General features: G+C 41.9%; 1 long non-coding RNA gene across 2 annotated transcripts in view; it reads right to left on the reverse strand.

The window, feature by feature from the left end:
* Positions 1 to 398: 398 nt before the first annotated feature.
* Positions 399 to 23675, reverse strand: part of LOC139794040 (uncharacterized) — a 39313-nt gene continuing 16036 nt past the window's right edge. For both annotated transcript variants that reach the window (XR_011724926.1, XR_011724925.1), the window contains exon 3: positions 399 to 856. This is a non-coding gene — a long non-coding RNA (uncharacterized lncRNA). The remainder of the gene's footprint in view (positions 857 to 23675) is intronic.

Raw genomic sequence — 23675 nt, forward strand, 5'->3', positions numbered from 1 at the left:
GGGTGCAGCCACAGGGTAGTTGTGGAAGTCCAGTGGCAGCACAATGCTTGCCCTCTGATGGGCAGGATGGTGATGCAGAGAACAGACCTTTAGAACAGCTCTGGTAAACATGTCCAGTGTACACATCCAGAGCACCATCATCCTCTGTCCTTGCAGCTTAAGGTACTCAGAGCAACTAAACTGACATTAGATGGGCTTCTCCTGATCTGCAGTGGTGGAATAAGGGATGGAGACCAGAGCTTTCTCAGTCAGTGTATCGATGTCTGGGCAATTTTTTACTGTAACCATGGGGATTATTTACAGCCTGGATACCACGACCCTTATCTTTTTTCTGTTCATTTCTCTTCAGCTACATCCTCTACAGGAAACAGAAAAATAACCTTCTCATTAAGGCAGAATTTGTATCATCACGTGCGATTTAATAAGTTCAAAATAATTTTGACGGAATATGGGATAAAAAACAAAGTTCTGTTTATGGCAAGATAGATGTAAAGCAGTTGTAGTGGTGATTTAGAATTGATTCGATCTAAGTGCATCTCAAAAAATTGTGAAATAGAATCTACCAGCTAAAACTAATGAGCACAAAACTACATTGATTTGGCCCAGGGTGGACAAATAGAACATCTGGCATATTTGGCACCGATGACACAGCTGGCATTGTTGGACCCGTTTCTGCAGAAGGTACAGATGCAGAAATGGGAGAATTGGTACAAACAGTGCAGATGGAACAGTTGGAACAGATGACAGTGGGCAGAGCTGGCGATGCTGGCACAGGTGTCATAACCTCAACAGCTGGCACAAGTTGTGACAATCCTGGGATTTCTTAGTGCAAGGCACATGTTCATTTTGGCTTTGGCTGCAGAGAGATAAGAGCATTTTATAATTAGTAAATGTGCCATTTAAAAAAGAACTTTTTTTCTCATCCTTAAGGACATCCACCTCCAACTGTTACAGCCTGGAATGTGGAGCATTTCTGCAAATTACAATTTCCCAGAGAAAGCCACAATTGATAAATACAGATTTAATATAAGGTAATTAGACATTTTTATTCTCATATAGATAATAATCATGGATAGGATTTCTTCGTAAGAGGTTTGTTTAAAAACATGGTCAGATCTGTAGCCTGATCATGGAGATTAAAACAAGCTTTGTCTTAAAGCCAAGGCTTGTTTACCACCAAATTGGTGGGCTATATTTTCCAAAAGTGCAATGCTTCACAATAAAATGGAGTTTGATAGAAGCCACCATGAAGAGCAGAGTGCTGGGTGAGCACAGCAGCAATGGTTAACTCTTTGGCTGAAAAATGAACCCTACTTAGGGCAAGAATGGAAACACAGAGAAGCCACGATATTGCCTTTTCTTCAGCAATGCAGCTTTGTTAAACGTTATTGAAAATACCACCAGTCAGAATCTGATTTTCATCTAAGAAAGCAAATACCTTGCTCTCCCTCGAGCCCCTACTCTGTGAGTAGCTGTAACGAGGCAGGATCCTTTGATTCCCATGAAAAGATAAGCAATGAGATGAAGTTGCTTGCCAAGGATTTAAAACAGAAATTAATTCCTTCTTTTATTTCGGCCATTAAATGCTATGGAGAGCAGCCAGGAACTAAATTTTGCTGAACTCTGGGGCCTGATCCTGCAAACCTTATTCATGGTTGTCTTCAATAGCAGCACAAGCCTGCAATGGAAGGGCTTGCACGATTCGGCTTCCCTTTTCAGAAGACTTACACCCTGCAGAGACCTTACTTGTTGGATATATTCCTGAATGCACCTTTTATTGTGCTGCTTGCACAAAACCAGTTTTCACCAACCTGATTTCACTGTACAAAGAGAACGTTGGTTGGTATTTTTAGTAAAGTGAATTCACAGGAAAGAGGATTAAAAAAAAAAAAAATTAAAAGGAAAAAGGACAAGACCCAGGAAAAACCAATAAAAATACAGAATTGAAAAATATTTAATAGCTTGAAAAACCTCAAATGAGTGCATACAGTCAAGGCTGGAGATGTTTTAGTACTCAACCATTTTAAGCAATTCTTTGTCCTCTGTTCAGTCATGTGTTCCCCTACCTTGGGCTGTTCAGTGCAAGATCTCTAGCTAGATCTCTAGCCAGCTGCACTCTATGTCAAGTGATAACTACAATTTAAGCTGTCAGAAAACAAAAAGGGAATCTTTTAGAGTAGAGGAAGTCAAATTGTATTACTCAGCTGCAGTCCCAGTTATGCCATAAGGAACAACTATATTCAAAACCCAGTCTGTAAATGTTCACAAAATTAGCAGTAGGTCCTTTACACTGACATAGCAGCAGTAACTTTTGCTTTCCAGGTTGCCTGTCTGATGATCTGAACCTGGCAATTTACAGATTTACAGCAGGTCTGTTTCCTTCAAGCCAGGTCCAAGTAACAGCTATAGGTCTCCTGGTTTCCTGGATGTGACCACACAGCAAGGACCATTGCCTGCTTGTGGTAGGGATGGGGAGCACCCTACAGCTGGTGACACAGCCATCCCTTCATGGCTGTCAGCCACCACTGGCCAGTCCCTCCCTGACTGCATGAACAGCAGATCTGCAGCAGAAGCCAACCTGAAAGCTCAGCACAAGGGGAGGGAGACAAGGACTTTTGCTGGACTCCTGCCTTACTGCTCACTGGGCTTCAGAAGAAATAAACGTGTGGTTTCCTGTGCTTTGTGAGTGCTTTGCTCTCTGCCTTTTATTTAATAGCTGTCTGCACACCCGGTGCTTCATAACCTACGGATGTCTCATGAAAACATTCCTCTCCTGCTTCTGGCCACAAGTTTTTACGACGTGCTTTAATCCCCCCTTCAAACAGTTGCTGCACGTGCTGGCTCACTGCTGTCCCTGGAGAGCTACCACCGGGGTCTGATATTCCAGCTGGGATGGCAACTGGGGGAGCAGCAGCTAATCCCCCTCAAACGCCAGCAGACACACCCCAAAGAAACTTTCTGTCAACCTCAGGGTGATCTTCCTGCTCCTGGTGTGTCCTACAGTAAAATGTGACCATTTGTTCACAAAAAAAGATAATGATGGATGTCTTTTCTTTCCCCTCTGCTTCATATATGCAGTGGGTGTTCCTTCACATTACACTGCAACCATTTACTTTTGTATTAGGTGTTGCATTTCTATTTAATCTTCCCAAATTTCTGACCTGAGTCTACCGTGTTCTAAAGAGAGGAAAGCCTACTCATGAAATCAACTCCTATGCACTGCTTTTATTCCACTTAAACCTAAAGGTCATGTGGGATTTAATTACTGTCTATGACTGGTGCTGCCTCTCTGCACATAGACTGTATTTCACCCATACCCCCAGAAAGCAAGCCTGTTAATCATTCTCAAGATGCTGCTCAGTCATCACAGCTCTACATTTTCTCTCCTCTCAACACACCGTGATTGAGGATCAGCTTCCTAGCAGATATGAATCATTACATCTTCTCCAAAGTCAACACAACACTGCTGATTGCCTTATTGAGGATCTGGCCCTGCGTATTATGGAGGCAACATCTCCACCAAATTGATTTTGGAAGCAGAAGTGCAATTTTTCTAATATGATTAAAGCGCACGCTGTTGCGACAGCAGGTACAGGTTGGATGTTGAGTTAGTAAATAATGAGTAATGGCCCTTCCTGTGCTCAGGCACCAGCACTGATGATCCTCTCCTATACCCAATCCATGTGCTGCCCACTGTGCATGGTGTGCTCTCCCAGCACCATGTAGATCTGGTTAATACCAGTACCCACTCATCCTCTTGCCTTCGTGCCACTTCTGCAAAATAGAACCCCGGGCACAGCAGCCACCAGGAGCCCTGGTGCATCCTGGGCAGGTGCCTGACCCTGTCTGCCTCAGCCAGGTTTCCATTTTCCCAAAATCCCCATGCATAGCTTTTATTAAACCACCAAAACAGCCCTGTGCCTATACTGGCTAACACTGTCATCTTAAAACTTCTGTCTCTTCCTCAAACCTTGCTACACTAACACCTAGAATAAAAGGATTAGTGTCTTCACTGCACTGAATTTCCAGCCCATGAAGTGCCCAGAGCCTTCAAGTCACTGCAGCTGCAGTCAGTGTAACACTCACCAACTCATCATTTATGAACAATGTGGCATTGACTTTTGCTGTCATTCCATAGTTCACCTTGAATTGATTCCTATATTGGTGGACTTAATCCAACTTTCTAAATTAATTTTAACTTGATTTCTGTTCATTCAGATGATGAGCAGTCTTTCATCTAGCAGCATAACATCTTTGCTAAATCAAAAAGTTGTCTAGGTTTGTTGGTGTCATCCCCACTCCTTCAAGTTGTTTCTGGAGATCTGAAATTCAGATCTGGACAAGGATGTTGTAGGCTCTGATCCAGAACCCATTGAGGTCAATGGAAGTTTCTCCTTGGGCTCTAAATGAGGGTATTTTTAATATTACCTGCTCAGCACAGAAATTCCCCAAGACTGGTCTAGGGTATTTATGCTGCATTTGGGGAATCTTAGGACAGTGGAGAGGTGAAGGTGCATCACTTCTCTTTGTCCAACATTAATCCAGAGTACCTGCACTTTCATCTGACCAGTTTATGGAGTTAAATAATTAGGAATTAGCAGCCTGTGCCCTGAAACACACTCTACTGGCCCACAGGGCAGGTGTGCTTTTGCAGCAAGTTCCCAAAATCTGGAGGGCCCTTTCCAACTGTTTTCAGTGCAGGCTTCCAGTGGGAGTCAGAGAGGCAGCTCTGCTTCTCTTTCCTTGGCTTGGGTAATTAGTTAGGTCTGCTAACAGAGCACATGCACATGGGAACAACCTCCAGCAGCAAGCAGCTTGACTGGGTAGAGCACTACTCAGAATCTCAGGAAGCAAATGAATGCTGGTGCCTTTGCTCTGCACAAATTTAACTCCATAAATCACCTCAAAGACTTGGGCAGTGCTGTTTGCTGAGCAAAGTACTGTTCTTCTGCATGTGATCAGAATATGGCCCTAAGTGCTTTCCTGGACTATGGCCCAATACCTGTACATTCTCCTGGGAAGATAAAATGAGTAATGATATATAGGGCTGGGTGAGAGTCAGCTCATTACATTGTCTGCTTTTTCTTGGCTACTACAGGTTTTCTGATGTGGCTGTGGCTGAGAGGATAAATGTCTCTGCAGGTTCTATCTTTGGGATTTACTGGGCTTTGCACGCTCAAGATCTCTACATTATTTTTTTCCAGTCTGGACTGAACCTTCCTTTCTGATACCAATATGAACTTTCAGTATTGGGTCTACCTATGCATCCCAAACTGCATACCCTGGCTCCTCAGAGGTGTAATTCTGTCTCACAGTAGCTGCAATCACCTTGGGAAAGACAGTCTCATTTATGTGTCAGAGTTGGGTCTCCTTTGTCACCTTAAGCCTGCTCAACCAGCCTCCACTTTCATTCTAGGTACCCCTTCCCACTTGTAACACAAACTCAGAATTGCAAACCCAGCTCCAGCACTCTCACTCTTGTCAGATGTGAAGCAGAGCTCTGTATTTCATTTCAGTCAATGAACCTGGACATGGTTTTTACAGCCTCTCCTCACTGAACCCCACAGAGGAGCCTTCTCCAATGAGAAAATGCTTTCACTGTTACAAAAGGCAGTGCAGAGCATGATAAAGCCTGATGATGCTTGTTTTGTCTCACTATTCTTTTCTTCACTTTCTGCTACCCAGCACACCAGGATCTTGGATGAGGCACAGTTTATTGAGATTTCTGGCATCGATGGTGCTGAATTATGTTTAATTCAGCCCACAGTCAAAAACCCTCAGTGCTGAAGGGCTGCACATCAGGCTTTGCTGCCTCCCAGAAGGTTTCTCTATTCTTTTCATCTGCAGTGCTCCTTTAAAAGCAGCTAATGTTCAGAAAGAGTGTAAATTATTAGAATTATCTCTCTGGGGCTACTCATCTTTGGCCTTTTTTGTAGCCAGCCCTACAGTGGTATTGCTTCTTGGTTGTTTTCAGGTATTCATGTATTTCTGAGCAATTCTAGACTGAACTGGGGTCCTGATTCTGAGGCCGATGCTGCTGCAATGTATGTTGTACAGTTACTATTAACAACACTAATAGTATGCTGCTGAAGGGGAAATGAGTCCCACAAACTGTTTTCATTAGAAAATGGGACCCCTTGTTGCCTGTAGCTGTGATGATTTTGTACTGGCATAAAAGAGCAAGTTTTGGAAAGGTGAAACAAATCAGCGATGAGATCTAGCAGAAAAGGGAAAGTCTTTTCCTGGTCTTGACGGAAAATAGCTGGACACCACTTTTGTTTTGGGAGATAGGGAAAGGAAAAAGCAAAACGGGGAAGTGAAAAGAAGAAAAACCAGCTTGCTAACAAAAACTATTAACAGGATTCCATCGAAGGCTCGGGACAGATAGTGTTCTACTCCAACTGCTGCAGGGTTGCTCTTTGAAGTCTATGAGATTGATTGACTCATTGATTGATTGATTGATCAAGGAGATGGCTATTTCACAGGACCACGAACCAATAGTTGGCAGTTTAAGAAACCAAAGTTTAAAGGGAAGTAAGCATTTGAATAAGAAGGAAGGAGAAAGAACTGTTGTTTCCAATATGAGAGGTGGTCAGAACAAAAAAATGTTTGGTGAAGAGGCATAGTACCAGCACCTGGCAGGGGCAGATTCCCCTAATCCCAGCCAGCAGCTGGCCACATGCATTGCCCCACAGCCCTGAGCCTTTGCTGTGGTCAGGGCTTCCTGGTGCTTCCCACTGGGAAATTTAAAGGGTGCTGATGAACCTCCAAGTTGGTCCATGGAGACACTTTCCTCACAGTCCAAAGCCATGTGCTTTCCCAATCCAAGCAAAATATTCCTACCACACTGGGTAGAGATTATAGCATTTGGCTTTCTCATGCCTTTTGATAATTACGTAAATAGAACATCTAATTTACTTCTGTAATAACCACCCACTAATAAGTATGTGTGCCAGTCTTGAAGACACAATTTGTGAGACTGGAGGACAAACGAAAGGACAGGGCTGCACTCGCCATCGAAGTGTCTCATTCTCCTACTCGTGCCTGTTGTGCACCATTTCCTTGTGGGGTAGAACATCCACTTACATTCACCCTCTTGGCAATAGTGTGGATTTATACTGCCATAAGTCAGGCCCACTGAATTTGCATGAGAAAATACATAATTACGTGATTTTATATCTTCAGTTACCTGATCAGATAGTTGCTGGTTTTGGTGTTGCTATATACTTAAACACCAGGAGATAAGGACTGCATTGAAGAGCCTTTTGGTCTTCATTAACACTTGCTCTCTCCTACTGTCCCTGCCTATTTTCACAGAATGGGAGCTTTCTTCCCAGAATGTGTGACCACATCCAGTGCCCTAACCTGACTCTGTACTCAAGATATCTGACAAAATAGATTTCAAAAACCTGTGTGCTGATCCCAGACTTTAGTTGTAGTCTGCATGCTACACACACACGACCTCCAGAGCCCTCACTGAATTTATGTAATGTTTTATTTCACCACATGCTGAAACCACAAAGAAGCATCTGAACGAGAAGCATACTCCTATGAGACATCTCCTCACATGGAGGATAATGGAGATGAGGTTTTGTAGATGAAAGAAAGGGTCTTCTCTGAACCTGACTGAAATATTTAGGGCAGTCACCCAACAGCAAAAAAATTAACAAGAAACTAGAGTCTGTACAGTTTCTGTTACTTTTAATGTATAAGAAGCAAAATAATCAAAACTTTTTTTTTTTTTCAGCCCTGGTTGGGCTTAAAGTATCTAGAGAAAGTAGCTAGAGAAAAGCTCAGCAAGTCTGATATGGTTGTTACTGAAGAAAGCCAGCTCAGAACCCCAAGAATTGTTGAGACAATTGTGTATCCATAACCAATGCCACCATGCTGGCAGGCATGTTTTTGTTAGATTGTCATGTCTACCTCAGTTCAGAAGCCATGTCAGATATTGCCACAACAAATCCTCTTGTTATAAAAAATCGGGGTGCATATTTTTATAACATTAATATATAAGACATAAAATGGTTGGAATTCATACCAGTTGGCACTCAGTACAAGAGTCTTGTTTTGGCTGGTATATAGAGCATATTGAGAGCGGAGGAAATTTGCTTTCTTTGCAAACAAGATGACTTTCCACAAATCAGAATTCTTCCCCTCCTGTTGAATATTGCGGGGGCTTTTCACAATTGAGCGGAACAAATTTAGGGCTGTAAGTAATTGAGAGTTGGCTGCTTGCACACAGGAAAAAAGGAAGACAAACAAAATGTCACAGTGATTATTTTTATCTCTGTAAAGTGTGTGAAATTAATTTATGAAAGCAACATTTTTGCCCTTTTGAAAGTATACGTGCACAAGTTAGAAGTCTGGGTGGTTCTCTCCAGGCTACCAGGAAAGCAAAACATGTACTGTATATCTGCCCTTTAATCTAGCAGATCTTTATTTGCAGATCTGGCTGTGCATAATATTTCTGTATCTGTGCTCCTGCCAAGTGCAGAACCAGATTTGGTTCTTAGATAGACTGGTTCAAAACTGGAGGAATCTGACTGGCTTCAGCATACACTGCTAAAGAAGGAGAGGAGAAGTGAGCATCTTAGTTTCACCCCAACCTTTTTTGTCCATAGGGATGTCCTTGCCTGCATGAAGTTTTGCTGCTTAGCTGATATTTATTTTAAATATTATTAGATATTATGTCTGAGGTTGGACAGATGGGAAAATATGAGGGAGATGAACCCCATTGTCTTGAGCAGCATCTTGTCCCTACTGTACATCTATTCACTTTACCTTGTCACTACACTTAGATAAGGCTGTGAAAGCAGAACTGTTACCTAACATCGTGTCATCACAGTATGGTTCCAGTCATAGTATTAAACCACCCAAGCCAAGGTCATTAGGAGGACCTTCAGCTCAGGGATGAAACTAAATCAAACAGTCTCAAGTACCAGATAGGTCAGTCTGTATGATGTTGGCTATGCAAGGTTGACACTGGCTACCTGTGGAAGGAAATGCCCTGAAAGTCAGTGTTCACAGTGTGAAACTCAAAGAAGGCCACCATGGACAATGGCAAGGAAGCTTCTTGTTGGGAAGGCTGAGATTCCTTCTGTTCTCCTCGGAGACTGCCCCAAGTTGTTGCCTACTTAAATACTCCTCCAGGTATTACCTTCAGAATAATGTAGCCCTTTAAGGTCAGACACTAATAGAACTAGTGCTAGTGGAGAGATTTTAGTTTGCTCTTTAAATGCTATGGAGGAGGGGTGGGAGGAGGGGTTGCATTTTTAGGGGAAGCTCAAGCAGCTCAGCTCACAGCCAGAATACCAGATGTGCTCCACCAGGGAATCAAAAATAAATCACAGTGCAGAAGGTGATCCAGCGTTATACTCCTCTTCTTCCTCTTTCCTCTACCCCATCTGCTCCTCAACTTTGCTGAATTATTTTCCTTTGTCCTCAAAACTTCCTGTAGTTGCTTGTCTTTCTCTAGACTTACATGGGCCTTTAGCCTTCCCCTGACCATTGAAAAGATTCTCTTTTAAATTATTCCTAACCTGTCCCTAATGCTATCAGTAACTTATTCCCATCATTTGTAAAAGAGTGCTCCAAACTCTGTAGAGACCCCATTACACCTTCTGATACACAGGTACAGGTGATGGTGGATGTAATGCTTTTTAGCTGGTGGAAAATGTCAGAAAATTTTGTAATAGGTGTGTGTGTGTACATTACCAAAGGTTTATGACAGCAATGCTGTGCCAAACAAGAACTAGCTATTCCCATAGTAAGAACACAGATATTCGTCTTTAAAAAGTGGGGTAAGGAGCATAAGATGGACCCATCAGGTGAAGACAAGGGGAGGAGATGGCTCTAGCACCAACAAGGTGCTAGAGAGCAGCTTTAATTCCTTGCAAGATCCATGAGCCACAATTGCCAACAGAGTTAGAAATTCAGAGAGATGGGGATGGGCTGGGGAGAGATTAAGAAGAACATCCCAGGCTGCATGCTCTAGGTGGCAAAGACACATTCCTCTACACAGTGACCCTCAGATCCCCTCCCTCCTTCTAGGTAGTACTCCCTCCATGAGCATCTCCACTGAAACCAACTCACTGACCAAGCTATTATTCCAAGTGATTCAGAATACCACAAACCCACCCTCCAGGAGGTCAGTATTACCATGACTTCATGCCTGTGTCAGAAAGCTTTCATGCTTCCAACAGTTTAGGAAAGCATGAGAGCAGCTTTACATGAGTACTGTTTATTTTTCAGGGCTGCTGGTTGGAGAGTTGTTCTTGTACCTGCAGCATCACTGAACTGCACCCCAACTTTGGTTACATTTCCTAAGCTTTTTTCATGCTCATTCCACCACCAGTGAAGTGAAACCACCAACACTTCCCCATCTGCTCTCTCAATGGGCACAAGAAAGAGTAAAGAGACAAAAACTGTAACATAAATCCAGGTCCTCATGTGAAAGCTCTGTAAACATTAGCTATTACCGTCTAAAAAGATTAACCAAAGACATGTAATCCAAGTGCTAACAGGGATAAACCTATCTCAGCATGGAGATTATGCTAAGTTTCCTATGATTTTCTAAACATGGCTAAAATGTGGAGTTTTTTACCAGTTTGCTGTCTTAATTAAATAGTCTACTGAGAAATAAAATGCAGCAAAGTCTGGCTATGAACAACCACCAGCTGCTGAAGGGCATGTTACTTCAGGGATTTAGATGAGGAAGCCGGGTGCCCTAGAAGCACTCCTGCATGTTGTGGCATTTGAGGAAAACAGGTTGTAAATGTTGTATTTCATCAAATGATAGATTCAACAGAAAGCAATCAACACAGCAGGAGAGACAAAGAGTATAGATTTCTGTATTTGCTGTTACTTTTTTAATATATTTTTTATTTCTTTCCTGTTTATGTTTGAGAGTAAGGAGTTGAGAAATTCTTTTAAATTAAATGGACTTGGTAGTGTGGTTTCTGTACCATAATTTAAACTTTTTACTTGTTTTCCAAGAATATCAGTGAATTCTCTTCACTCTCCATTCCTGCAGCTAAAGGCATCTCCAAAATTTACCAAGGGGAAGAGATGTTTCTTAAATAAGGTAGCCTACTACTAGCACCATGTTTCCAAATATAATATCCCTACCATCTTAATTATGTTGCTATGGTGGCCAATTTGGAATGGGATGGGAAAGCTTTTGGAGGTTTTCCATGTCAGATACCCTGCCTTGAGCATGGAGCAAGCTTAGTTTGCTAATTATAACTGAGGGCTTTTCCAGACATGATGCCCCTTCCAGCCAGAATTGGTACGAAGTTGGAGTTTCAGTGGGCATGACCTCATTTTGCCTGATGCCACATGTTTCTTTCAAAGGGAACCAATCTTCACATTCCTGGATGTAAGCATTGTGTAAACCAGCTTATACCAATGCCCTGGATGCTCTAATAACAAGGGAAATGTATCAGATTTAATAGTTATGAGTTCTCTCATTCCTAATAATAAGAATAACTGAAGTTGATATATTGAAAGTACTCACATAGACAAGGGGAATCTATGTATGATTTTGAGTTGCTGAGTTTAAGGTTTTTTTCATGCCAAGAGTTGAGTTTAACTTACACCCCACTAATGTTCACAGCCCATACCCTTCCATCCTTACTTTTAAGCCCTCTGTCTGGTTCCAAGTCTCTACCAAACCCCAGATGCCACTTGCTCAGCACAGCCATGTTGTGCTCTGCACAAATCAGGGTTATAATACGGAGTAATACATGGACTGATACCTTGGTCTGCATTCTAATAGAACCCTGAGAGCTAGACTACAAGTAAATGTAAGGCCAGAAACCTTAATTTTGAAAATATTGGGCCTCTGAAGCCATTATTCCTCTTGGATACCTGCCACCACTGACATCCTTGGGATTACTACCCCAAGCTGCTTCAGTGCAGTTATTTCAACTGAAATCCCCTTCACCCCTGATTTTTGTTCACTCACTGACAGTGGAGGAGGAGGAGTACCAACTTTTTCTCTCCTTGCTGAAGAAAGGAGACTGGTGATACTTTTGACCTTTTGCAAGGTAAATGTGTGTCTGTAGTCTCCCTTCTGTTGGCAACCTCAGCTTTAGCAGGCACAACACTTTCCACAAGTGGAAGGTTCATTTCCTATCTCAAATTAATTATATTTCTTGCATGAAAACAGAAGGGAAGATTAGGGCTTAGTTTAATACATGCAACTTATCTCCAGTATTGAGAACTCTCTCAAAAGAATCTGAAGATTTTTACCCTGGGGTAATAAACCTCACAGAGGGACTTAAAAATCTCCATTATCACTACAAATACATTTAACTGAAACAACTGGATTTTGACTGAAGAAAATAAGGATGATGTTATCAAAGCTACCATGGAATATATATAAGGAAGGAAGGGGGTTTGGATTTTTTGGGGTTTTTTTTGAGATTTTTTTTTAAGTGGTATTTGTCTACCTACAGTTGCAACTATGTCCTTTGGAATATACAATGTACTGTGTTGCTGCAGAAGCCCAGATACTTCAGTTATTTTAGGGCAGTTATGTCAGAATGAAAGGGAAAAAAAAAAAAAAAAAGTCTCTCAGTGCTTTACATTCAAAAACTACTGGCATGACATGTGCTAATTCATTAAAAAAAATCTCATTCATCAAAACAATTCATTTTTTGTTTGAACAGGCTGAATAAACAATTTCTTACTGATTTAATCCTGGCAGACTTTCTAGCGACAAGTGGCTCCAGTTCATGTACAAGCACCACAGTGTCCTTAAGTATCAAGAACAAACTGGGCACATAAAGGACATTTAGTGATCACCTCTGCATGACTGCCCAGCATTCCCACTCGCTTTTTTTCTCCCCCTTTTTTTCATTATTTTTCTATTGTAGCAAGTGCCATTAAAATCTTGAGTTTATCAGAACATTCTGAGAAACATCTGGGTTGGATCCTTTCGTTTCTTTCTCCTGCCAATGATGGGCTGACATGGCACGAAATGTTGTCCTGAATCAGCACTTGATTTTATACTCTCAAAAAAGGTCACAGCATAGTGCTGGAACAGCCGCCTGGAAATGTAGTTACTGTGGAGCTCACTCTTGTGAAAATAGAGAAATTTGCAATATTTTCAGTGCTATGAAATGTATACTTTTTATTATTATTATTTCTTTTTTCAATTGACCAGCAAGCATAAATGAAGAATCTTCCCACACATTGATGAATACATGCTAATATCCAACAGCTACATGAGTGAGTGGGAAAAAATGAATATATTAAAAATACATCAATATTCAGTCCACTTGCCCTGAAGTGGTCAGGCAGTTGGACTGGATGATCATTGAATGTCTCTTCCAGATGAGTAGTCTAGTAGTCTAGTTCATTCTCTATTCTATTCTATTCTGGGCTTTACCAACTAGAAAAATACCATCTTAAACATGGATTTACCAACAACAGCAAAAATCAGGTCACAATTTCAAGAATCAAAACAATTTTCCTACAAAATCACATGCAGAAGTAAGAGTTTTTTTCCTAAGACTTCCTCATGTGTCCTTGCTGCATATGTCTTAAAAAACTGCATGGCACAACCCTCAGCTGAGCAGTTGATACTTGTATTATCCAGTACTTCCAAGTATAACTCTCATCTTTAAGAAGAAATGCCATCCATTTTTAATGGGAAAAACTTGAAAAACCCAAGTAAGAAAGAAAGGCTTGAAAAAGCTCAGCTCTGCCCCTCATAGGTATGCTCTAGGCTTAGATGTCTTCCTCTCCTCCTTTTCCAAGTGCACACAAAGAAAGAAGAGAGCCTGGCAGTTACTGAGAGATTTACAGAAAAATCAAACCAGACACTTTTAAAAACATTTAGTTGCATATGTTCAAATGAAAGCCCATGCTGGGTTGTTTGGTTGTTGGTTTGTTTTTTGTTTGTTTGTTTGTTTGGCTGGTATCTTTTTCCATGGAAGTAATTTAAACCTGATAGTTGGAGCCACTTTTATTTTTTTAATTAAAGCTTAATGATGGTGGAAGGCAGGGGGGACTCTGCCAACCTGATAAAAGGAGTATGGATGAGTTTGTATGGAAGACACTCATCACAGGCTGTGTGCAGTGGTCTGACTGTGGCTCACATTAGGTAGTTGTCACTGTTATGTTGCCATTAATCACACAGTGGAAACCCCCAGGACTGCTTTTGACCTCATGGTCTCCAGTGGTCTCCAAGGAGGAATTTCACCAGGGGAGAAGAGAACAGCAAAATGGCCAAGGCAGAGGGGAAAATGGAGTCAAGCACTCTAAGTTCTTAAAGCTGGGAAAGAAAGACATATGCTTTAGATCTCATGCTTTACAGACTCATGGCACAAAAACATATTTTCAGGGAATATTGACTGGGGACTGACTTTGAACTCTAGAGAAAAGCAAATATTAGAAGAAGAGTGATTTGAACAGTCTGCCTCTAGACACTCCTCTTTTTAGGGTCCCCAGTACTACACCTTCTAGGGGTTCTGCAAACAGAAGGCAAGCAAGGCTTTAGAGTGTTGTTTTCACTGAGTACTCGGTAGACACTTACAATGCAGTTGGAGAGCATCCACCATTTCAGAATGAAAAAGTGATTCCCACAACTGGATGGGAAAAGGTTTTCATTGCTGTGTTTCCCCATCTCTTTAATCCCTGCTGCTCCTCCTCAGTGCAAGCTAAGTTCCTTCTTATCTCACACACAGCCAACCTTGCATACAACAATTCCAGTTTGTGTCTGATTTTCATCCCCTTCTTTTACTTTCCAGTTTCCCCTTCAGCCTCAGCTTGCCTTCTGTCCTGCATCACCTTCCCCCATCTCCTGCATCCTCTGCACAGACCCCAGCTCCTTCTGACTCTGTAGGGCCAGGAGGTTCTGGAAAACATTCTCCTCTGCCATGGGAAGAGATGGCAGGCTTAGGAGGGCTGGAGAGCTCTGGAAGGATTTTTAGTGGTGACTCCTGGCTCCAGGTGCAGAGAGCCCCAGCACCATGAATCTATATTCCCTTTGAATTTGAAAGATTCTGGGGGGGTCATAGTGGGAGGAATTAATTCCTTAGAAAACATCTGTTGCCATCTACTATTGGAACAGAGAAGCAAAAAGAGAAGCTCCTCACCTCAAATTGTGTCACTTTAAAAGCTGCCACTCCCGGTTCTTGCAGCAAAACAAAGAAGGTCTTGTTGGGGTAGTGGGCACCACTTCCCCTGCAGCTGGTGCTGGAGGTGGAATAGTTTTCCTTGCCAGTTGTGGGCTACTTCACAGATGTCCTTTTGTTCCCCTTTCACACTAGCCACAATTTCCTCTTAAACTTTAATCCTCTCTCCATTTCTAATGTATGCAAATATATGCCAAAAATCAAGTCAGAGATACAAGACAGAGCAAGTTATTGGGGTGGGGGTGGGATGGAGGGAGACAAGGAGGCAGTGGAATTTCTTTGTTAGTATAAATGTTTCAAGGATGCAAACTGTCCAGAAAAATATATGAAAGCAAGGAGTGAAGGGCCTTTACTATCTGTGCTAAACTGCAGCAACAGGAACAATCTGAATTTTCTGTATAGTTAACATGAAACACAGTTAACACAGTTAACATAAAAGAGCTCTCAGTGCAAGGAAGAAAACATCTGCTTGCCCTCCCCATATGCCAGGTTTCAGCCAATGTGCTGGAGGAGAGGCTTTCCTGCTCCTGGGAATCCTTAAGATTCCCATTTTGCCTCCTCCTAGATCCAGGCCAATGGCACACCCCATGTCCCACAGTTTCTCAAGTTGCATGAGCAACTGCTTGGAGGAAATAATGGCAAGCAACAGAAAACTAAGATAACCGCTAATATTTGAGGCTCTTGGAAAGGAAGCTTCCTATGTAGTTCACACACATCTATTCTGTTCTTTGTCTCCCATTGCCTTTTAATAACACTTGCTTATCCCTGTCCTCCTCACCCCCCTCTCATCTCCTTCCATTCCTTCATCAGTCTTCTATCTCCATTTCTCCTGCTGTCATGTTCTACTGTCTACCAGAGTCTTTCTCTTTCCCTCAGTCCCTGAAGTCCTCCTCATTTGTGAATATCATATTAAAAAAAGAACAAAACCAAAACTCTATGCAACCTACTTTGTCATTTTGAAAACCTCAGTAGCAGTTGAGGTAGTACCCCTTTTCATAGAAAGGGATCTTCTGGTTCTAGAAATATTGGGTTCTACTAAAGTATACAGAAGAAGGGAAGATGAAAAGCCTGGTTTAAATCAGTTGCTTGCTGGTTCAAACTGGAAAACATACACCAGGAGGTCTTATCTCTGAGTCCTTTGTGCAGAAATCAGCACAGCAGGGGAGTTTTCTATAGTTCTTGTCTATATGAAGGAACGTGAGCACACAACCAAGACACAATGCTGCTGCAGTCTCACTGGGTCTTAAGTGTCCTCCTCCAGTTCTACCACAAATAGGTCTATTATGGTTCTCTCTCCTTCCTCTCCTGTTTTTTCCTCAGACTGTCAAGGTTGCAACATGAACATCCTCTGCTGGCAGCCTTGGAGCTGATTCAGTCTCCAGAGGGCTGACCCAGCAGTTTTTGGGATGGCATCATGTGATACTGAAAGTGCTGTGGGCTGCAGGGATTTAGCACATGCTTTTGCTGGCCATAGGAACCATGAAGCCTGCTGGCCAGGATGTATCTTACTTATCTGCCGAATTTATGGATCTCATGAAGGTTTTAACTAAACTTCTCTAACTCATGAAGTTAGCCACTTCAATCCAAGAATCTAGATTATATTAAGGCTTCTATGTAGGTCCATCAGATGATATCTCAGTGTCTCAGCACCTTTAATGTGGCCATTCACTGTGAATGTCTCAGTGAAGTAAACCAGTGCTACCATTGTGCTGTCATTTCTCATTTTGAGAAATGGAGAATGAAGAATATGAGAATATTCACCCATGGGAAGACCATGGCAGAGCCTGAAGAGCTACCTCTCTGCATTGCCCCACCATACCCATCTCTTCCCTGAATCCATTCTGAATCCTCAGACAAAAGGCATAGGCAGAGCTTTTGGATGCAGATCTTGTTTTGGATGCAAATCTAAAATTATGCTTTTTGGAAAACTACAGATAGGAAAAATGCTTTGGATAATGATAACCAAAGGAAAGGGCTCAAGCCTGCCTGCAAATGCCAGACGAGGGGAAAACTGCCAGAAATTTTAAAAATATAGACCGAGACTGAAAATCTATTCCAGGCATAAGTCTCTTTTGTCCATGTGCTGCTGTGCTAGACGTCTCCAATACCATGTGTGATATAACTTCTGATTTTGGGTCACTCATTTGTTCTGAATTACCTGAGCTTGTCAGATGTTTTTGAGTTAAACCAGGGTAGCAGGACAGGCATGGTCTCTGCTTTGGATGTTTCTGACTTTTGTTCTGATGTTCCCCTAACCATATTATGGGCTAATGCCAGTCAGAACAATCATAATATTACCTGGTCTTGTAAAAATCCATTTCCACTCTATCTGGACAGGAAAACTATGGATCAAATACTTCCATAAGGAAGACTACAAGAGTTTACTGAAGGCTTGCTAGCTGCAAGGTCCACCTGAGTTACATTTGAATATAAAGACCATCAAGCCATGATCCAACAAATAGATGTTCTCATCTTGAAATGCACTCATGACAAACTTCAGACTCTTGAGTGATATTTCTGATACTGGTACAAAATCCTCTGAGCCCAGTTCTTTGCTAGAAGACCAACTCCAGAGCCCTCTCAAAAACCTAGAAGACAGCTCTGCAGAAACCAAGATAGGTGGAGTAGATCTTATTGCTGTTCTTGAAGGGCAGATGAGCAGTTTCTAAGGTAGCTGTTGCATGAAGTCTATGATCAGTTAACTGCATTTGTTACTGGCATCCCTTGTTAGCCATGGGCATGTTCTGCAGATCAGAGAGAGATGACCACAGATGGACTCCTGCACATACACATAGTGAGGTATAGAGGCCAAGCTATAGGTGCAGCATACATGCATGCCTGCTGTTCCAAAAGTTCTGCCACTTGACCCATGCAGAATATTTTTAAACTTTATTTTTTGGCTGATAAGTATTTCAATTTCATTTTTTTGCTGAGAGAACCTCTTTTTTTATTTTATTTTTCAGCAGGAAGGCAAATCATCTTTGAATACTGCCAAATATAACAAACATCTACAGATGGGTTGGTCTGCAGCTGGAGGCTTTAACTTTGTAGTATTTATTTGAAATATCAAAGCCAGCAGAGCAAGGCTAAAACATAGTGGGCACAATTCACAGTGTTTTGGCTCTTGAGCAAATAGCAGTTGAACTTCGAGGTTGGGTTTTTTTCCTGCTGAAATGGAATTTATGCAGATGTGCTTTGCACTAAATTCATTAACAATTACATCCTGGTGCGGTTTTCACATTTTTGTAAGGGATCTGCATAAGCACTAATTAGATCTAAAACAATGTTACTGTGCAAATTACAGTGCTGATTGTTCAAGTCGCCTTACATCCTGCATCTGCTTTGCAACGATGATAACATAGGTGCATGCAGTACAAATGCCAGCTTTTTTACATTTAGTAGGACAATTTATTTAAAAGATAGCATTGAAAAGATAATGCTGCAGTTTAAATTTCTCAGGGCTGGTTTTAGGTTATACTGGAAAGTAAAATAAATACCAGTGCTAATAAGTTGCATAAACTGATTGCCATTTCATTAGTCAAGAGTGATCTTCTCTGAGGCACATCCATTTGGCAACAAGTACCAACTGGGTATAGCTAAATGAAAGCAGTGCTTTGCAAAGATTGCATTCTGGCTTGAATGGGGGAAGGAGGAGAGCGAGCATCTCAAATCCAGTGCTTCAAACCATGGAAATGAAACCACTGACTCGCTTATTCAGCTTCAGTGCCAGATAACATTTGGTAGTGGAAGGTCACTTCAGATCAGGAATGTGATCTACTTTTAAGGAAACCCTAGTACCTAGACACTTTAAACACAAAGTTTTAAATTCAGTCATTATGCTGCCATCATAATAATTTTAGTGCAAGCTGAAAAAACATCACATTGGAAGATATTTGAGATGTCGTGATGACATTCAGGTATTCAATGAATGGTACTGTCAGCCCAAATTCACTTTCAGGAGGAGCTGCATCCCAGGCAGCTACACCTTCACCCAGGACCCTAACAAAGCACACAGAGGTGCCAGCAGGACCCCTGCCTCCCCCAGCTTTCCTCGTGGGTGGAAGCAGTGCCACAAGGCAGGTCAGTGCCTGGGCATGAATGCAAGGGCACCATGCTCGTGTTCACTGTTGCTCACAATTTTCAGGAAGAGTAAATGTTCCTCCCTGATCAGTTGAAGCTTTTGGGAGGGACAGGGTAATCTGCAAGAAATTTGCTGGTATAGCTCCCTCACAGCAGAAGCCATCAGGAAAGCACATTTTAGGGGAAGAAAGGGTTTCCCAGCACAGCTACTGGAGCTTGTAGGATGTCTCTTCTCACCAGGCTTTCTATAGCTGTGGTGGGAAAATAGGCTAAATGGAAAACATGAGGTTTTGGTTTTCTGGTAAATACTAGAGAACTGTCATCAGCCCAAGAGAACCAACTGCAGGGACTGAGACAGGAGTTCCAGCTGCTTATCCCTGGGAGAGCCACAGGCTATAAGTATCACATCTACTAAAACTTAATCACTTTCCCTATTCACTTGTGCTTAAGCATTTCTGTTCATCTATCCACTCCAGCTCTTCTTGAACAAAACTATTACATTTTCATCTAATTTGTAGATTCATGGACATTATATCAGAAATGACAAACTAGACTAGGACTCTTCTGTTTGGAAAAGAAGGGGAGATGACAAGAGTCTATAGAAAAATGAACAGTGTAAAGAGGGTGAATAGGGATGGATTGTTTATTGTCTCTACTGATAAAACAATTGCACTATCAGATGGCAGGTCCAAAATACATTAAAGAAGATTTACTACCTTGACACACAGCACGCAGTGTGTCCAACCAGACCAACCGGACTAACTAGAGATGGTCCACCAGAAGAAGCTGGAAGTTTATACAGGCTCCAGAAGCAACTGGCCAAATTCACAGAAGAAAGGAAAACCCACTGAGGGCAGTTAAACACCAAGATACCACCTCTGGCTCAGGAGGTCACTGAGTTGCAAACCACTGGAGGCTGGCAGACTGTTACAGAGAGATGTTTCACTACACATTTCCCTTGCTCTTATAGTCTTCCCACAAAATATTTTGGTCACTGCTCAGTGCAGAATATTTTACTAGATGGACACTCAAACTGATGCAGCATGGCTCTTCCCATGTCCTTCATACCCTCTGTCAAATGTTGAACTTCAGCAACTGAGCTTCAAATTTTTACTGCCCATAGTGACTTCTGTCTCACCTCTCTGCACGAATGCTTTTAGCCATAAAAAGCAGGCATTGTTCAGAACACACTATGGAGAGAAGTCATGCTGGCCTATTCCAAATACTTCTGTTAGATTCCTTGCCCAGCAGCTGTTCACTGCTATGTGTCCCTTATGGCAATGGAGAGGGGAGGTCCTGTCCTGGATCCTGAGTTGGGCAGGGCTGTGGAGCACATGTCAAATGAAGTAACCTCAGGGGCGTACCTCCATCTTCGTTGATTAAAAAGTGTCTTGGAAGCCTGTTCTTACCAAAATAAAGTTAATATTATCTAATAGTCCTCTCTCTTATATTAATGAATGTCTTAAATGCCTAAACCCTGCAGACTTTTATGGGCAGGGGTATCAACACAGTTCATCTCTTTGTGTATAAGCTCTGGAGTAACTCACAAGCAAATCTTGCATGTATGTTTCAAACAAAAAAGGAATTCAGAATAATATTAAAATATTAAAATTGAATTAAATATAGTAGTATGCCTAAATGGTAGGCATTTTTCTGCTTGTTTTATAAAAGTAGTCTCCTAAATTTAATTAAGCCAGTCTGAGGACATGATGAAAGAGTTCTTTAGCATAAAAGGCTTTGAAGTTTCTAGAAAAAAGTGAGGTATATAACTCTGAATAAGGGAATCCCACAAGATTTCTCTGTGCTGAAATTAAAGTGCAATCTCTTACCCCAAGGATGCTATTTCCATCATCTCCAGGGTATTATTAGCTAGTTCAGCACGTGCCACTGTGGGTTACACAGCATTGCCCACACAGGCCAAAAGGACAGGAAAAGGGAGAGGATCCAAATAATCTGTTTGATATATTGAAATAAAGGCTGGGGGGCAATGTACATCATGGTTTCTCTCTACCTATGTGCTGGATGACATTTGTGCTGTGTAGTTTCACATCCTACCTTAAAAACAAGCCAGGAATTCTTTCCTTTATTTCACAATTTATAGCAGGTCAGCTCTAGCTGAGGTGGTTTCTCACATGGCATATTTAGTTGCTTTTTCTAGCTCTGAGACACCAGCAGCTGCTTCCCTTTAATCAAGACTCATGAGCCTGGTTCTCCAGTATGTTATACATTGCCAAATACTTGTGGAATCTATTGCTTAAATATCTATCAGAACCTCATAAGAAAATACATTAGTTGCTTCCCTAAGTAGCATTTATCTGATAAGGTAACTGAAATTTTGTGGTTTAAGTCTGCATGATGACACGTGCTCTTGTCTTCTTTTTGGTTTTCCTTTTTTAAACCCCCTGCTTACATAATGGAATAGCATCCCTCACACAGTTTTTGCCACTAACCCCATGTGAACCTAAGAGTCTGGCTAGTTGGGGAAGAGAACTGAAGGCATTTGTGGTTTGGTCCTTTGTTGCATGTTTCAGTTACTGGTGTTACACCTTGACAAAGCTGAAAGGTGAGAAGCAGATTCCATCCTTCTCTGTGGAGCACATTTATGCTTGGAGTCTCCTGCCATTGCTCTTGACTTGTTTTATGTAAAACATTCCAATTTCTGGAGGATTATCCTTGCTCAGTAAAGCTCCTTGAGATCTAATTATTGTGTCAAGATTGGGGTGCTTTCTCTGGCTCCCTGGAAAAATCCAGTTATTACCATCAAGCAGCGACAGTGCTCACATATTGCCAGGTGGCAGAACTTGTGTCATAAATGTAATACAGAAACATTTGCCTCCAGCTCAGACACATTCTGTCAGAGCATCCTCGATGCATCTCTCCCGAGGAGTCAGCTCTGACACTTGGGATGGCTGGCTGTCTACTCATCCACCCACTTCTTCTCAGGGTTTCTCTTTGCCTCGCAGGAGTGGGTACAGGGTTCACTGAGAACCCTGAAAGTAGGCTATTAAGTGACCTAGATTATTGCAGGGGGGGGTTTCTATTTCTGTCCTCCTTGGCCTGTGCACTTATGTTAGTTGCTTTGTCTCCAGGGCAGCCTCTATCCTGCATGAAATCTGGTAGGGGGAATGTAAGATGTATTAGGGAGAGCAGACTTGTCTAGAGAGAGGAGAAAAGATGATGGTGAACAAAAATAATGGACCCAGGAATAACTAGAATACAAAAATGCAGTTGAAATCCAATCCTTTCTTATGTTTGTGGCTTAACATGTGTCAGTTGGCACATTAACAGTAGCATATGGGTTGCTCTGATGTGAGTTACTGCATACAGTATGTTATGTTCAGGCCTAAAATGTGTAATTCTTTTGGATTAGTGTTGGCAGATTTCAGTGTGCAGCGTACAGTAAATGTTCATAAATTTAATATATTTATAAGCTTTTCTGTGGAGCTCATTGCTGTCTGATCTGAGAGCCTCCTAAGTAGCTCTGCAGAGGACAGCACTGGTAACTCAAACCTCCTTCACCAAGGCAGGGAATGCCACAGAGAGTCCAACACAGGGCTGAGGGCAGAGCCTGCACAGCTTGCAAGCCCAAGCCCAAGATTGATCTCTCTTCTTGAGATGCCTACAGGGAACACCCATGTCACTAAAGAAAGCCAGTGAGCTGGTGGCATGTGATGTAGCTTGAGTGCTTTCTATTGTGCCCTTCTTCTGGGTACTACAGTTGAAATCAAGCACCTTCCAGGTGACTTCCTTGCAGCTCATCTCACTATTCTTACAAAACCCAGTCTGAACACAGAGGATGCAGTCTGAGCATGTCAGATTTTTATAGAGAACATCAACAAAGAGGCACATTCCACATGAGTTCCATCCAGCAGGACAGGAGTCAGTGCTTCTTCAGAGACAAGGCACCCATGTTAGATCTTGCTTTCTGCCCCTTGCTCTGCCATTGAGGGGTGGTGGGTGGTAGGACAAAGGTGCAATCACCTGCCCCAGACTGACCCTGAGCTTGAATGAAGTCTTAAAGAAAGAAACAGCCATGTTCCAGTATCTAACATTTTTAAATAAAGGAACAGAGATAAATTATGTATTTCTTTAAATCTGATTTCAGTGGAGCCTCTCTGTTCATTCCTTGCCCTGAAATTATTGCTAGTCCCATCCTTTTGGTGAAGTGAGAAAGCTCTGGCTGTAACTGTTTCCCAGAGGTCTTTGTCCCATCAGTAGAATGCTTAAGTATCATCAGGAGAAAAAAATCCTTGGCAGAAAATCTTTTGAAAGCATGACACTATTGCTCAGCCTTGCAAAATGTTTGTTCATTTGGCTGGGGCAAGGAATATTTTCTAGAGATGTGCATAATGTTTTTCAGCCTCATGCTAAAATTGGTCAAATTTACTTTTGTACTTGGAAAAAGCAAGTGACTCCATGATGAGCTGGCTGCTGGTAGTGACTGATGCACAA

Source organism: Heliangelus exortis, chromosome 3 (genome assembly GCF_036169615.1).
Source record: "Heliangelus exortis chromosome 3, bHelExo1.hap1, whole genome shotgun sequence".
In the NCBI taxonomy this organism is placed as follows: Eukaryota; Metazoa; Chordata; class Aves; order Apodiformes; family Trochilidae; genus Heliangelus; species Heliangelus exortis.